The 15304-nt window shown below is 36.8% G+C and overlaps 1 long non-coding RNA gene across 1 annotated transcript in view; it reads left to right on the top strand.

Annotated features, from left to right (window-relative positions):
- The first annotated feature begins 5166 nt into the window (after positions 1–5166).
- Positions 5167–15304, top strand: part of LOC107311350 — a 31450-nt gene continuing 21312 nt past the window's right edge. Inside the window, exons 1-2 of the long non-coding RNA XR_001554006.2 lie at positions 5167–5405; positions 5679–5798. This is a non-coding gene — a long non-coding RNA (uncharacterized LOC107311350). The remainder of the gene's footprint in view (positions 5406–5678; positions 5799–15304) is intronic.

The following is a 15304-nucleotide window of genomic DNA, read 5'->3' as shown; positions in this document are numbered from 1 at the left end:
CGTCTCTTTAGTTTTATAAGATCAGTCATACTAGAGAAAAACCTTCCTCACTTTACAATCACAACTTGTGTTATTGCTTTTTGGCAGTACATACATTTGTGAACAAATATTTGCAAGGGTGAAGAACAGGAGGAGTAAAATTCCATCAGAAATCTCCAATGAACACCTTGAGAGCTCACTAAGAACTGCAGCCACTGCCATCAAACCAGCCTGATGGACTCATTTCATAAAAACAGGGTTACATATCCCACTAGTTCTGTGTTTGTGTTTTAAAAAAATATTAAAGATTAAGTTTTTTACTTATACACATGAAGAGCGTTATGTATTTTATGAGGGCTACTCCAAAAGAACTGAATGCTATTTTTTTTTCATTGTTGGCCCATGGTGTCAGAGGAAGATGGAAGTGGTTTCTGTGGCTTCTGTGGCTCAGGGTCCAGTGTGGGGTAGATATGGCCAGAGCAATGACAGGCAGCAGTCTGGCTGTGACCAGAGAGAAGTGGCTTCTCCATCACCATTTTGACCCCTTTTACCTTGATAATTTTCTGCTTTACCTCTCAGCCCTAATACTGACCAGCAAATTCATCCTTCTGCACAATGAAGTCAGTATTTTTCCTCTTTATTTCCCTTCTCTTTTATGTTAATGATTTTATCTTTCTGGGGAGATCTCTACTCTCAAAGACCATCTAGAAATTCACTAAAGAAAATTTCATTTTTATTACTGAATGTTTTCTCTCTGCTTCTCATTTGACTTATTTTGCTGCTCTTCACTTTACCACTTTTACCTCCTTTCCATTCACATACTCTGCATATTAGTGTTTCAGTTCATTTTCCTGTGCTTTGACCTCATACTCATTACCACAACAAATGTGTTTTCCAATAACTGTTGTTTTGGGCTCCTGATTCTCTCTCTCTTTCTTCAGCAACCAAAGTTTCAATACTTTCTCTTTTCAACATTCTGCTTTTCACTCAACAAGACTGTTCCTATCTTACATTTTCCTTGCCACAGCATTCCACAGACATGTCTCTTCTCCACTCTATACCTCTTTGTTTTTGCAATTGTCCTGAGGATCAAAGGGGTAAAGTAAAATTTGCCTTACTCCTCAAATCCTTCTAGACATTTGACACACTTTAACCCAAATATGCAGTGTCTCACCAAATTTAACAATACTTTTTTCATAAACATTACCCATTTTCACCTCTACTTTCTCTGTCCTTTCTTCAGAGGATTTGATCTTCATGTCAGTTACCAAAGATGAAAGTTCTAATAGTACTTTTGAATGTCTTTATTTTTATATTACCTCTTAAAATATTTCAGTCAACTAGTTATAAGGTGAAAAATCTTTTTTGTTGGCATTTAAATAAAAATACAATTCAAACAAAAGCATTTTGTGAATGAGCTTCCAAAAAGGGAATTAGGCTTACAGAGTTCTATACAAGATGAAATGGTATTTTGATATATCCTTTCATTTTATTATGAAAAAGGATACTTCAGACATTCAGGTTCTCAGGATTACGAATTGACAATTGACACTGAGGAGAATAAGGGACTTTGTTCTACTCTGGGCTTTTTTTAACCAAAGCTCCAGAGATTCTCCTGGAATCATCGGACTTGAGACTGAATTAAAAGTTAATATCTCTTTTATTCATACATAAGCCTCAGCGGAAGTCCCATCCTCTTCCCACTCATCCCTTTTCATTTGATTTAATGTGTTCTCAGAGAAACCTTGTTCAGTCCTGGAACAAAATATGGTCATTCCTTGCTGTATGACCAGCAAATCAAGGACCTGGGACACTTGGACTGGAACCCACCTCTTCTCCATGGTCCACGCTGGTCTGGTGGTGATTTCTCTTGACTCTTTTCATTGCAGTCCAAGAAACAATTAAGCATTTTAAACACAATGAACTTGTCCAGAGTTCAACTGTGACTGTCCTGTAGAGTAGCTTTTTAAAATAGCAAATTTAAAATAGTAAATACATCAATTCCATTTCCTGTATTAGCAACAGCAACAACGACACTCGGGTAGGAATTATCTGAATGACTGTATAGCCTGCCTGTCACTGCAGTTCTTGCTAAGGCAGAAAAGAGAAAAGTACACAGCTTGAACTTCACTTAACCCTGTCAGTCTCTCTTCTTCCTTTGTGCCAGCATAAATCACATGGGCCAGTCATGTGCAGAGCAGCATAACATGGCCCCCGCACAGAACAGTCAGAATGGACTCATACACCAAACAGGCATCTATAGGGCTACATAGGATAGGAAAAAAAAATCTATTGGTGCTCAGAGACTGTGCTTAGGAACCTGTGTTGGCTTGTCTGTACAGGCATTCGTTTCTGAGTGTTAATTACCAAACATCGCCTGTTTTCCAGGATATTAGAGGATACTAGACAAAGGGCAACTTAAGTAACTTCAACTGCAGGATGATATCCACAGTGAGACTCTCAAAGTAAAACATCTTTGGCATGGTCATCAACACTTTTAACTGGGTCTTTGAACAATTAACTTTTTCCAGTGTTCCCGTAAAACAGACCATTTGATTTCTATTTAATGAGTACCCGCACTAACCCACTAATGCTGCTGACTGTTCTTTTCCAAGCAGTTGTGAACACCCACCTAAAATCTGAGCATGTTGCTGGCTTTGAAAGGCATTATTTCTGAGGGAAATAAGGTTTATTTTTTTTTCTCATCCACCTTGCTCAAAACAAGTAAGCGCTGAAAATGTTTTAGTGGAAAATTAACACTGAAATGGAACTTTTCCAACTGGTATAAGTCTAGATTGCTAACCAGAAGAGATAAAACTTCTTTTCAAGATAATGACATACACTGAGAATTTTTACTGATGCAGGTTCCCTGAGGTAATTCCCCCTAAGAATAAAGCACACATTGTAAAATGGAGGCAAACATTATTATTTATTTATTTATTTGTCTGTATTTACCAAGCAATTGAATGTTTTCTAAGTACTTAGAAAAGTTGAGTAACTGTCTGGTTGGATTTTGCAATTCATCAAGTTTGGGATTAAGTGTACTCTCATATACAGTATTTCTCAGATCCTTAAGGATTTTCTATAGTTTGTATTGATTTATTGTATGCTTAATCAAAATTTATTATACCACATTTTTTGCTACCCGATAGTTTCAGCAAGACGTAGACTCATTGCAAACCTAAGTCTCCTTGGAATATAGACCTCTCTCTACTGCCAATAGTAATGTTATAAAGGAGCAGTGATTAGTCTCTGTCACTGCAAAGCACTTAACCCATTTTTGCCAATCTGGCTTTGGTTTCCATGGAAACAGAGGACTTAGAAGACAACATTTTATTTTATTTTATTTTTGTGGTGAGTTGAGACACCTTCCGATTTCATTCACAACCCCCATCACGTTCCCCCAAATTTTATTCCTTAAACCTACAGATTTTAGGATTCAGGAGGGTTCAGTACTGTACGGTTTTAGTCTGCTTTCAGTCTGGTTTTAAAGAAAATTTGTGGCCAGTGAAATTTGACGTGATGACAGACTTGGATATTGGAGTCTAGGGTTAATTCACAGAGTGGTCTGAGGTCAGTTTTCTCAGAGATAAAATGAAGCCTTAGTAGAGCCTGTTGTTACTGTAATTTTGTAGGAATAGGGCAGATGCCAGTCTATTACCTGGACTGTCATTTTTATAATATAAGCTATTAATGTAGAGGTGACTGGTTGCATACAAAATCAAATTAGATTTGTGTTTCCATGCCTTTAGAATGAAGTTTTAGGGCCTGAGAAAGCTGAGATACTTTTTAAGTATATATAGAATAAACAAAAAACCCTTGAGCTTTAAGGGCTGTTGTTGAAAGGGTGTCTGGTCAACTAGATCTCCCTGACGCAGGTTAAAGACCAGAAACTATCCAATAAAATTTTAGAAAGAAAATAAATCTATGAGTAATTACTGTCTGCATAGACAAGCATTTTTAAAGGTGAACAGAGGTGAAATAGTCACAAAACATCATTTAACTTAGAGAATATTTTTTTAAAAAAGAATATTATATTTCAAGAATCAAGGTATATATTAAGGATATTCTTTCTATGCAAAAAGTATTCATGAATTAAAATGTGATTTATTTTTATTATTATTTGCTCTGAAAGTAATGCCTCCTATTTTTTTTTCCTTGGAAACTGAATCAAAGAACAAAATAACACTTTTTGTTAGAGCAAGTTCTCAGCTTTCAAACACTATCTTTCAATGTAATTAACAGCATTAGCTATGTACTTTTGCCAGTGATTAACAAGTCTGCATGTTGTGCTTGTCAAAATCCACACAATCACCTCTGACTTTGTTGGCCAACATAATAAAATAGGTGACATTACTTTTGGAGCAGCCCTTATAAATCACCTTTTCTGACTTGTTATCTAGACAGTAAACTAGGTCTCTCTAAAATGGAAGACACTGATTTTTTACTTTTTTTTCCCCACAAGGCTCTAATTCTTTTCTCTTATGTATTTATATGCATAAATATATACAATATATACTAAAAAATTACAGAACATCAGCAGAGCTATACAGGCAAGTTCAGAAATAGTTTTTTACAATTGCTCATGAGTTTCTGGTTTGCTTTTTTTTTTTTTTTTACTTCTCTGTAATTGTATCCTTATCTCTCTTACTCTCTGCTTTATGTACTGTATGGGAATAATTGCTATGGACTAGGATTTTCTGTGCTAGGTACATACAGCACACTAGTTTGGCTGTTTCTGTGTGAAGAAGCTGATTACAAAGATTTTAGTGAATATAACCTCAGTGCTCAGTTGCTATATGTCATATTTTATTGTATGTCAGCCTGCTTGTTTTCATTCCTGACAGGGAAAAATAAAGCAAAGTACTCAATTTATGCACCATTTTTTCCTTTTTTTTCCTTTTTTTTTTTTTTTTTTTCCTTTTCACATCCTCAAGAAGTATTTTGTTTTCATATCCATACGCATTCCTCTGTAAGCGGGAAGTCATAACACTCACATTCTTTTCAATGTTCCTAAAAAAATAAAGCCTAATAAAACATCTGCTTGGGTTCTCCAAAGTCACCGAAGTCACCGAAAGCAGCTGCTGTGGGCACAGCAGCACTGGCAGCCCAGTACTGCATAACATTTCTACTAGGGGTACAGTTTTAAAATATGCCACTTTTTTTCCCTTAAAAACACTTACAAAATGCGCTAGGCTCATTCCTGCTAGTCCAGCTCTGCCTCCTGCTTCCATTTGAGCTCCTTAAGCTACCCACCAATTTCTGTATTTAAGCATGGGCTGTGGTGAGCAACTTTGTCACCAGATCAGAAGTATCATCTCCATCTGGCTTAGAGCACCTGGGCCCCTTTTCGCACCAACTGAGATGCCCCAGGTCGTGGGATTACTAACAGTACAGAGATGAACACTATTTCACAGGTGTCTCAGGTGCTCCTCAGTAGCTGCTATAAGGTTTAAGTAGCTGTTGACATGTATTGACTTTATTAGCAGCATCACTTAACTAGCAGTGTTGCTCTCACTGATAAGGGGGATGCTGCTTCCCACACCCTTGTCCCTAATTTAGCCACCTTGCAGCCAGACATCAAATGTGAAGTAATTGGATTTTCTGGTGAACAAAATAAAAATTCCCCAAATTTATGGGTGTGGATAACTAGCCAACAGGATATCAGATGCCAAATCTGATTTTTCTTTTTTTTGCAGTGATACCTGTCACAAGGATGGACTTCTTACTGGGACCACCAATTAAGTCCACAGAGACAAGCAAACTACAAACTTAAGATTTTTGCAGATGTCACCATGGGACTCATTTCAGCTAACAAGGTAGGAGTGAAACTTTCCACATCTTTTTCCCAGTCCTCATAGTTGTCTAGTCCCACAAACTTGATCTGAAGCAGAGTAAAACCTCATGAAATATATTTATTTTCTTGAACAATAGCTAAGCATAACAGCTGGTTTGGCAGAAATGAGCCTGGAGTTTCACAGTGAAATTTTCATAAAGAGAATCTTCCCAAGTCCATTTCTTTCTTCCTACAAATCTTGTTTTCCAAGAAGGATGCCTTTAAAAAGTAATAGCATGTCATCTTCACAAATAGGTGTTGTGCAGTGGTATCACAAAGTATAATTTTGGGAACAGATTCCTATGGTCTTTCTTCCAAGCAATACAAAAGAAATTCACAGTAATAAAGATCTGCAGATGATCTTGAAAGATTATTTCATCCATTTTTGCAATAAGGCTTCTGTGGGACTGCATGAAGCTACTAAGTGAAAGAGAGTAAAAATGGCACAATGATATTCAGTACAAAAAAAATAAAAGATGTGGGGAAAAATATCAGAATACAGTGTATTTCTAAGAGCTTCTGTGAAAGTTTTTATCTTGAAGTAGTAAAAATGTTATATATTAAAAACTACTTTTTGTAGGCTTTTTTTTTTTTTTTTTTTTTTTTTCTTTCTAAATTTCAGTGCCAGTGCCAGGAAACAGAGGATATATAGTAGTACATATAAATAATAGAATCATAGAATAATAGAATCACCAAGGTTGGAAAAGATCTAAAAGATCATCCAGTCCAACCATTCACCTATTACCAATAGCTCCCACTAAACCATGTCCCTCAACACAACATCCACAACATGTAAATAGTATATAAATAATATTAAAAAGATAAATTAAAAAAGGAAACTGCAGTGATTGATTGAAATGTAATGTTTGATACATTTCCTTCATTTTATTTGGATACTGCAAGATGCATTCTTTTAGTTTGTCTGCTCTTATCTAGATTTTAACCAGAGTAGAATAACATAAAATTAAAATGAATGATAAAGATTGAATTTTAATCCCACCAGAATTTTTAGATTTTACTGAACTCATTATTTAAAAATGTCTTATTTTCTGTGGATTTATAAGTTTTTTAAGCCTGGATACTTTACCTGAGGAGACTCTAATTGCTTTTCTACAATATTCCTGTTTAAAGCATACATAGCAAGAATGGGGATAAAACTCTGATGCCACAGAACTCGCCCTACAAGAGTTTTAACAGAGGATTTCAGTGCTGAGTGTTATGAGAACAGACTGCTGAAAGCTCATGCCAAGTTGCAAACAATCCTTCCCAGAGGATATCAATTTTCCATCACAATTCCCTTGTGTTTTTGAGAAGTCGGTGCATGCTCTAAATTTTGCTCTGTGAATGACTTTGTGCCTCTCTTCTGTCTTGTTGGCTCCATTTTTATCACTCCCTAACCTTCCTGGGTAAACTTCATGAAAGATAATTTAGTCTGGCAGCTATCTGTTACTCAACACAATATATTTCTCCAGTACTGTGCCCTAGTCTCACTCATGCACTACCTGAAAATTTTAACGATTAGGCTTGCCTCCATGACTGGAATTTAAAAAAAGAGTTGATGGGCTTCCAAAAGATAGGTCATCTCCCTGTACAGACAGGGCAGCAACACCAGAACTCTCCAAGAATGCTTAATATCTACAAGTAACCCTAATTAGCATGAGGAACCAGAAATAAAGCCACCAGAATGGACAACTGGTGTAGTTTCCTCATCTCTGCTTCTTTATAAAGCAACTTACATGCAAATATTAAAATTGAGTTGTAATCCTCCTGTGTTCAAATGAATCATGGTCTGTAAAAAACACATTTTAATAACATCCATTCATGTATAAAGAAATCTCATCTTTGTTCTTGTTTATAATAAAATGTCAAACTACAATTATGAACAAACTGTATACATATAGTGGCAGTAAATAATTACCAGAAAAAGGCAGCTGAAAGGGATTTGCCCTCTCAGCTTGGGGCATCAGGCAGCTTGAAGGAACAAGTGTCTGAAGCACTGAAATATCACATGGAACCATATATTGAACTAATTTATATCTTAACTAGAGCAATTCTGGTCTGAATTGTTCTGACTTATAGTCCTCTCCACCTGATGTTATTATGTCTTTATTACCTGGGCTGCATGTCATGTTATTTCATTTCTGTCTCCACATATTGTTCAGACACCTCTCACCAAAACATCAGCCTGGCCTAAACTAGGATAGTCTAAGCATACTGAGCTTCTTAATCTCCTGCACCTTCATGCTTCTTTCCAAATGCTTTCTCAGCCTTCCCAGAAGCATAGACATCAGAGCTATACAGTGTATTAAAGTAGATGTCACTTAACTTCATTATCTTTGGGCTCACATGATGTTTCATGTTGTGTTGATCCTTCTTCTACATCCTGTATTCAGTTTCAGTCTTTCACAAGACCAAAATGCCAACTTCATCTATATAGCTTTCATTCACTGATCTTGCCATCTTATTTCCTACCTGGCTGTCCCAGAAGTAGAAGACGCCTGTCACATTCACTTTACTGATGAGCTTTGTTGATCTGTCCTACAACATATGGTATTCCTGGATTTTCTCAGTGTTTACTTTATATAATTCAAAGAAATGTTGAATCACTTCAAAGCTATCAGCTGACAACCATTAGTCTCCCAAACACATGTTCCCCACTAGAAAATTCAGACTAGCTGAAATGGACGTATTTTGTACATTCTTTTTTTATTTTTCATTCTTAGAAAACACTTTTAGCAGTCAAATTAAGACCAGAAGAGTATTTTTAAGACCTCATTTTGTAACCTACAATTGAAATGTTATTTTTCAGATTTAAAAAAAAAAATTGTAAATCATAATAAACCCCGTTATTTCAGATCAAACAGAAGTCTTTGTGGCCCCAAATAGTTGCTATTCTTTTAGTTCATGCTTTAAAATGACTAAATTATAGTGACACACAACTTGTCGTTCTCCCTATGATGGAGCAAAGGCAGAAGACCTACAGCATTCAAACTGTCCATCATCTCATGGAGAGTCTGGTGAAAGATATAAAACAGCTCATAAATGAGAATTACTGTGTCATGCTCCAAATTGTTGCCCTTTGTCTTGTTATTTTTATGCACCCCAGGAAGAAAAGCATTAAAAAAAACTAAAACAAACAAAGCAAAAAAAACAAAACAAAACAAAACAACCAACACCATAAAACAAAGTATTCCTCCTGGGAAAAACTCATAAACAATTATGATCTGAAAAAATACAGAGGAAATTATATGCAGCTTTTTAGAAGCCACATTTTAAAATGTTCAGTAGTGCTCTTGATGTTTTCTTTAGGCACTTTGTTTTTATTTCTGTAGCCTTTCCAGGCCAGAATTTACTAATGGCCCACAATAAAGTCAGAGATAACCCAGCAGAAAAAAAGAACACAATTAAAACTGAAGTGAATTTGTACCTCTTACTCATACCAAGAACATCCTCTAATTTCAGGTTAAATTACATGTATACAACTATTAATAGTTTCTGTCAGCGAGCACTAAGTAGCTGAAAAACACATAATCTACCCCGACACAGTGCTGCATATTTTTCCCTGATTATTTTAATTATCGTGCTTTATTAAAACTGAGCAAGTAATTAAAATATACATCAAAGGTGAATCTGCATGTCCATCATGTTCTATTTACATTTCACAGGGAGCAAAGGCCATGGCTATATTTTTCTACTACCTCCCAAGGTCTTGCAATCACCCTCTGTCACCATCATTTTTCATCTCTCTTTTTTCCCCCCATACCTTGTTATTATGTCATAGCTCTGTATCTCAACAAAACATCCATAAAAGAGTGTCTGGGTTTCACCATACTGTCTGTGGATGCTTTTGCCTCTGTGAGAGCCATTGGATTTGAATATTTTGACTTGGTCCCTTTATGTAAATGATTTCAGAATTATGACATTTATTCATGAAAGCATTATAAGACATAAAAAAGGAACTTCATAAGAAAATTGGAATGGTTAATTAACCCCCATAGTGAAAGATGGAACAAAAAAGAAAAATATAAATTGCAGCTACAAGTAGGAACTTCTGTTGACAGATTTTTAGAAACAAATTTTAGCATGCAGTTAATATTTCTACTTCTTGTCTGGGGAATGCCCAACATCTGTTCATTGGCTTTTATTCCTGAAAACACCTTTCTAACTACAAGAACATGTAATACCAAGTGTGCACTTGAAACTCCCTGAACAGGAAACCCATTTAATCGAGTTTAAAAATGTATTAATTGGTTCCTGTAACTAGGCCATCCGTCAAAAGTAGATGAAAAGCTATGTGAAAAAAAAAAAAAGAAAAAAAGAAAAGACTTTAATTTGTGAACTCAAAAATATTTTTGGTCTTTAAGTCCTTATTATTTCCAAAGGCAAGAATGTCTTTCTCTAGTTGCCTGCAACTTCCACTCAGAAGTGCTATGGGAGCAAAGGCTCTTGAATGCACAGTACAGCACATTCATAATCTATATTGTTTTTGAATGAAAAGTCTACTTTCTGGCAGGGTTATAGGAAAATAATTCCCAGATAAATCAGTGACATTGAGCTGCCTAAATGCTAATTAAATGTACCTTACCGCTTCTGGATTATATATTCAACAGAAATAAAAAAGGACCCATGGTAACCTTGTCTTCTGCCTTCTGGGTTTTAGGTTCTCACCATATTAAAGATGCATTCTGTGCAAATTCCTTGAGACTTGCTTATTCCAGATTCACAGATGTCAGTGGGATGTAGGATTCACTGCTCATGCGGAGAAGACCTATTTGGGTGGGAAAATAGGTCCTAGCCCTGGTATATCCCTTATTATTTTAGGAGTGAGAAGAACTCAGGAGTGCACAGGACTATGCCACATTTTGGGAAATGAGTCATGGTCAGCATATTCCTGTACTGGAGAAAACTTTAATGCTTGGGGTCACTAGAAGAAGCCTTACAGAAAATAGATCTCTCAATTTTCAGCCAGATCAGCAATCAGTGCTGTTCTCAAATTTTCTGCTCTTGGTTATTGTTTTTTGTTGTTATTGCTTGTTGGTTCCTTTTGGTTGTTTTGGTTTTGTTTCGATTGAAGCTTTCAAGTTCTCTGCCCAGACTGAGTCTACATCTTCATCTTGCAGTTTACAATTTGTACATTGATGATGTGGCTATCAGTACAATGGAAAAATAACCTGAATCCTGGTAACTGATCAGAAAGAATCCACAATATTTCAAGTAACAGTTTGTTAAACAGAGTTTTGAAATAGTTGAGTGAAAACCTTATGTACTCTCAACTCCCACTTAGCTGAGTTTATCCCTGGTACCATTCACCAAGGTCCCTTGTACCTGGTCGGTGTCAACAGACAATTTTCCCCAAAGAGACAACATAACAAATCATGCTCAGAACATAAAAAGGATTTGAACCTATCAGCACTGACCTCTACAGACTGAGTGAAACAAATGAGTTTCTTAACTGATGGCAGCTCTTCAGAGGCTTCACAAAGAGCTAGTAGATGGAGCCTGGCACACCACACAGTCATTGCTATTGGTCCTACAAACTTCAGCAATCATGTGTCAGATTTCATGTATTAGTTGTTCTATTGTTTGCCAGTATTCGGATCATCAATATAGGAGTGATGGCATTTTCATTGGCTGGATTGTCCCCGCAAAAACTTATATTTCAGAGCATTAACATTAATAGACATCTTGATGACAAGGTTTAAGAAATAGTTTTCATATTTGTTATAGTAAATGAACCAACTGTGAGCCAGTACAAACATTTTTATAAGAAGTGTATCACTCTCTGCTCTCTGCAAAATGACTCTAGGAAAGTACTTTTTGATAGCCATTTTCTAGAGAAGCATTCTGTAAGGAGGCAGTGCCTAAAACTACCATGAATCTCCTCCACAGAAAATGAAATTAAAAATCTAGAAGTTCAGGATCAAATGGAATATAGTTCTCCAGTGCTGACAGCACTCAGCTACCCATATTATCACAAGGTGACTCAGCCCCTGTCTGGCAAGAGTCAGGAGTCTTATAGAAGAGGTGCCATGACTTTTGCAGGCTTTCTCCACTGTGACCAAGGCTCAGTGCCTTGATGTTTCACCCTTCCCCTCAACCCACGAACACAGCAACCATGCGCTCTTCACTACAGCTCCTTATTCCATGTCATTTTTGGAAGGTGTTGGCAGCTCTTCCATCAAACTGACACCCATTCAGAATCCAAAAGGTGGCAGATGGTTTCATTAAGCATTAAGGATTTTGCAGACAGCAGTTCATATTCACATTTTGTGCAGCATTTTTGTAGTAAATGAGATCTCTTCCATGAGTCTCTGCTCAAACAATGCAGAAAGTACCAGGACTTGTGCTGAAGCAGTGCAACAACCTTTTTCTGCCTTGAAGTTGGAGGGGAAAAAAGTTAAGCTAACATAGGTGACAACTGATGATCAAAAAGCTGGCATACAGTACATAGAAGAAAAGGTCCATGAGTTGGCCCCAGCTACACAATGCAATTGTTAAATTCAAACATTATGGACATTCAGAGATGTATTTCTGGCTAACCATCAAGATGAATTACACTGACTGACTGTCCTCAGGTACTTCCATAAGACCAGTCTGCAGCTTCACTCTTTATTTTCTGCCACTATTCCAACCACAATTGAAAATCAAATTTTCTCTTTGCAGTCTCAGAGATATTAAAGACCATTTTGTGGCTTCAAGTTCTTTTAAAATTATAACTGTCCATCCTGTAAAATCAGAGATATGTAAAAACAGCTGCAGCAGTCAAGGTATGTCTAGTAGAGCAGCAAAGCAGCAGTGGTCAAATCGTAATGATGCACTTCAGATGAAACAAATTCCAGTGCTCTGATGGCTACTCTGTACAAAGATCACCAAAAGAGATTGGAAGATTAGACAGAAAAGGCAAAGGCAAATTGTTGTCTTTCAAATGTATTACAGCCAGTCTGTATTTCAATTTCCGCTGACAGTTTTCAGTTCTTCGGGTCCTATCTGGCTGCAACCACTAACAATGCTGTGTGCAGATTAGAGACAGCTTCAAGCCTTTAATAGCCAGGAGCAATGGCTATATCTTAGTTTCAGCTGTAGAAGTGCTTAGACTCACCCCCGGACAGGCAAGAACCATGACTGCAGGCCCAGGCATCTTTCTGCAATGAGCCAAACCAGAAATCTCAGATTCAAGTCTTACCGGATAATAGATTGAAAATCCAAATTCAAATTTAGTCAATTACAGTGAGTTTAATTTGACTTTTGGATTCAGCTCATTATGGAAAAATAAGTTTAAAGTTGTATAGTAAACTTCAGAACGAAGTCTGAGGAAAGATTCTTACTCCATCATAATTTTACAGACATAAGAGATGTCTCCATTCAAAGCCAACATCTCTCACAAAACAGGAAGCCATACCTTTTTGTGTTGCCTGAACTCCCTAAAGGAGACAGTTGATGCTGTAAAGTGAATATACCCTGCCCAAGCTGAATGTGCAGACCTGACTTTTGAACCTGCACTCTCCAGGGAGCTTATGTGATCTGGATCTTGGCCTCCTACCTCCCAGAACAACTTCCTTTTGATGGATATAAATGTGTCTTGCTTAATTTCCTCCAGTGAAATTAATCTACAGACAGGTCCAGCACTGTGCACTTATCTCTAACACTGACATCCTAGCACCCTGGCAGAAGATTCAAGCCTTTCTTTCCCTTTTCTACACCCTTCTGTAAAATAGAGTAGCTCCAAATGGAAATATGCCTTCCTCCTCCTGCCCAGGAACCTGGGTTTTCACTCCTGGGTCATTACAGTCTCTAGACTTTTGTGGGATGTGTGTTAAATCAGAACTCAAACATCTAGGGCCACAGCTACAATTATATCAAGGTCTATGATAGAATTGCACTATCTATGAAGGTGCAATTCTATCACCTTCATCAGTGCTAAACTATATTATTATACCCTGTGCCACACAGCCAGACTTTCAAAGGGCCACCTAGGTCCTAAAAATGAAGGGTCACGCAGTTTAAAGACTCACAGAAAGCTTTAAAAATTAGCTCATGATGGTGACATCATGACCTTGGCACAGCGACCAGAATAACGACTGCTTGCATGTTGAGGCAGCTGCTGAGAGTTTGTTCAGGTCCTCTATGATGGCCAAATATGGTGGCCAAAGTGCCCCTATGTGGATTCAGTATTTAGAGCCCTGATTCAATTAGAGCATTTATTTATACATTCTAAGTTCACACTAAATCTGCGCAGTGCCCTCAAATTAACCATATTCATCATATGCTCAAATTTGGGTGTATGTTTAATCCCTTTGCTAAATGAGAATTTCAAAAACATTGTCACAGACAATTAAAGAATGTTCATAAGTAGAATATGTAATATCTAACCCTAAGGGTTAGATAATGTAAATATCATTATTTACATTGTAAAGGAAATGCCTACATAAGGAAGAAATTAATAACAATAATAACAACAGCAATAATAAAAACACCCTAAAGCATGTTAAGGAAAGTGGCTGGACAACAATTTTGAACAATAAATGCAAAAACATATAGAAAGTCCACAGTAATATTTAATGATTCAGATTGCTGTCCATTTGCTGTATTCACTCAAATCTAATTTCTCAGGTCAATCACCATGAAATCATGTTATTAAAATCCTAGGAGAAGGTTATGCCCTTCAGATTTAGCAATATTTTTGCTTTTGCACATAGAAGCAGCTGCAGTTTCTGGTGTATCTATGCTATATGTATTTCTGTGTTGAAGCAATTAGAGGTTATTAATTGGTTAGGTACAACTTACATTAACATTTCTCATGCAAACATGAGTTTTTTTTCTGAAACGTCTCCACTTGGAATGAAAAAGAGAAGCCCCAAAGCAGTAATAGACTGAGCAGTAGGCAAATGCTTTTCCAGAATGTTTTCAGTGGGAAAAAGCAGACCTCATCCACAGCTGACTAATCTCTATCCACATCCTTTACAGCCCTTTATCAGTGCCTTAAGCCTGCAACAAGCGGTGGATGTTTGATAGCTGATTATAAAAATTCTTATTTTTTTCCAGATTAGCTATAAAACAGTTTTAATGTATCCCCTCTGCTCATCCAGCCAATTCTTATTATTACTGTTATGGAAGGAAGCCTATTTATCTGTGAGTACAGATGTAGTCATTTGCAGAGACGGCACACCACAAAACAATTGCTTACCAATGTGCTTTCTTTCCTTTGTCCTCTTTGAGAGAATTCCTTCTGTGTTCATAGATGTAATTATGAGTTACTGTTAGGAGTGCATTACAAAAATCAGCTGTTGCATCTCCTACATAATCACATTGACGTCCCACTGATCACTTGGTAGTTTAAGGGATTTGGGGGAAGAACTAAGTTATTGTTAACCTCCCACTTACTGTTACTTACTCACAAAACCTAACCTTAATACTCTAGCAAATGAATCAGTGGTATGTGTCAGGGCTGGAAATGTGCAACTTACCTTTTCTTATCTGCTTCTTATCTTT

This window comes from Coturnix japonica, chromosome 3 (genome assembly GCF_001577835.2).
Source record: "Coturnix japonica isolate 7356 chromosome 3, Coturnix japonica 2.1, whole genome shotgun sequence".
NCBI lineage: Eukaryota > Metazoa > Chordata > Aves > Galliformes > Phasianidae > Coturnix > Coturnix japonica.
The sequence above is the reverse complement of the archived record's forward strand: the minus strand, read 5'-3'. Positions and strand labels throughout refer to the sequence as shown.